Source organism: Dipodomys ordii, unplaced genomic scaffold (genome assembly GCF_000151885.1).
Source record: "Dipodomys ordii isolate 6190 unplaced genomic scaffold, Dord_2.0 Scaffold80, whole genome shotgun sequence".
NCBI lineage: Eukaryota > Metazoa > Chordata > Mammalia > Rodentia > Heteromyidae > Dipodomys > Dipodomys ordii.
Genome location: NW_012267296.1, coordinates 4,568,310 through 4,570,827, shown reverse-complemented (window position 1 = coordinate 4,570,827; position 2,518 = coordinate 4,568,310).

Here is a 2,518-nt window from a genome sequence, read left to right as displayed (position 1 = left end):
CTTTATATCTACTGGAGTGGGGTTTAGCTTGCTGCTCTTTTTCCAGTAGCTTCAGATGTCTGATTAAATTGTTGGTTTCAGATCTCTCCAATTTGTTCAAGTAGGAACTTAGAACTATGAACTTGCCTCTGAGTGCTGCCTTTGCTGTGTCCCAGAGGAGCTGGTAATTTGTGTGTTCATTTTTGTTGAATATCATGAACATTTGAATTTCCTTTCTAATCCCTTCCATGAGCCACTGGTGATTCAACAGTGCGCTGTTCAGCCTCCATGTGTCACTGGACTTTCTTTGGTGGCTTTTGGGGTTGAATTCTAATTTTATTCCTTTGTGGTCTGAGAGAATGCAGGGAATAATTTCAATGTTTCTGAATTTGGACAAGTTTGCTTTGTGACCTAAAATGTGGTCAATTTTGGAAAATGTGCCATGTGCTGCTGAGAAGAACGTAAATTCTCATCCTGCTGCATGAATTATGCGGTAGATGTCTGTTAAATCTAGTTCATCTATGCAGTTCTTTAGATCTGCATTTTCTCTGTTGTGATTTTGCCGGTTTATCTGTCTAGTGGGGATAGTGGTGTGTTAAAGTCCCCAACAATTAATGTCTTTGGATCTGTATGAGATTGAATAGTATTGTTTCTTGGATAAAATTGAGTGCTCCTTTGTTTGGTGAATAGACATTTAAAATTGTAATATCCTCCTGAAGGAGACATCCCTTAATTAGTATGGAGCAAACTTCTTTATCTCTTCTCACTAATTTTAATTTGAAATCAATTTTATTTGATATTAGGATTGCTACTCCCTCCTGTTTATAGGAGCCCTTTGCATGTTAGATTTTATTCCAGCCTTTCACTTTCAAAATATGTTTTTGCTTTTTTTTCTTTTCTTTTTTTTTTGGGGGGGGGGTCCCGTCCTGGGGCCTGAACTCTGGGCCTGGGCACTGTCTCTCAGCTCTTCAGCTCAAGGCTAGCGCTCTACCACTTGAGCCACAGCGCCACTTCTGGCTTTTTTCTTTTTGCTTATGTTGTGCTGAGGAATCGAACCCAGGGCCTCAGGCATGCAAGGCAAGCGCTCTACCACTGAGCCACCTTCCCTGCCCTGTTTTTTTTTTTTTATGGGAAGGTGTGAATCTTGAAGGCAGCAGATAGAAGGATGTTGCTTTTTAATCCAACTAGACAGTCTATGTTGCTTAATTGGAGAGTTAAGTCCAATAATATTGAGAGTTAAGATGGAGAGGTGTTTGGTAGTTCCTGCAATGTTATTCAACTTCTTTTTCTTTTTCTTTTTTTTGTTTTTGCTAATTTTTTTTTTGGGGGGGGTCTGGTCTTTGGGCCTGAACTCTGGGTCTGGGCGCTGTCCTTCAGCTCAAGGCTAGCACTCTACCACTTGAACCACAGTGCCATTTTCGGCTTTTTTCTTTTTTCTGCTTATGTGGTGCTGAGGAATCAAACCCAGGGCCTCATGCATGCAAGGCAAGCTCTCTACCACTGAGCCACCTTCCCAGCCCAATTCAAATTCTTGATTGGTGTGACAACTGGGTTTTTCCTATGGTTCTTGGATTCTCCGTTTGGGTGTGGTTTCTTGGCCTTTAATGTGGTCTTTTTGCTCTTCTGTGTGTAGGACATCTTTACGTATCTTTTGTAAGGATGGTTTGGCGGAGATATATTGTTTCATTTTTTTTTTTTTGCTATTGAAGTTTTTTATTTGACCTTCCATTAGAAAGGAGACTTTAGCTAGGTACAGTATTCTTGGTTGATAGTTGTTTGTTTTTTTGGCGTGGCATACATCATTCCAGGCTCTTCTTGCTTTAATTGTCTCTGCTGAGAAATCTGAGGCTATTCAAATTGTTTTCTCTTTATAGATGATTGATCTTTTCTCCTTGACAGAATTAAGGATCCTTCCTTGGTCTCAGTTGATCATGTGCAGATTATAACGTGACAGTGGGATGCCCTTTCTGGTTTGGTCTATTTGCAGTTCTAAAATTTCTTGTATCTGAATAGGCCTATCTTTTTGCATGCATGAGAAGTTCTTTTTTTTTTAATTGTGAAAATACCATACAGAGGGTTACAATTACCTGGGCAAGATAATGAGTACATTTATTATCAAGCATTGTTGCGGCCTCCTTTGTTCCCCTTCCCAACCCTTCCTATCTCCTCCTATCCCCCCCAGCCCCCAGCCAAAGTTCTTGTTTGTTTTTTCACATAAAGACTTGTATATCTAATTGTTGCAATGAGTCCACCTGTATCCCTATATAAACGATTTGTTTTTTCCCTTCTCCTTCATCAATTATAACAACATTAAATATAGTGAAAGCAGGGATTATACCGTTGGGGAGGGACATAAAAAGCAACAAAGAAATCATCATATAAATATGTTAGAAACAATCAAAAGAAAGAATAAACATTTGAATACTTATCTTGAGGTTCATTTCACCTAACATCAACTTATCTTACCTTTTCTGATTGTCTCAGACATATACCAGTTATTGCAAATAAGGGAAACCATGGAACCTATGTTTCTTTGGGC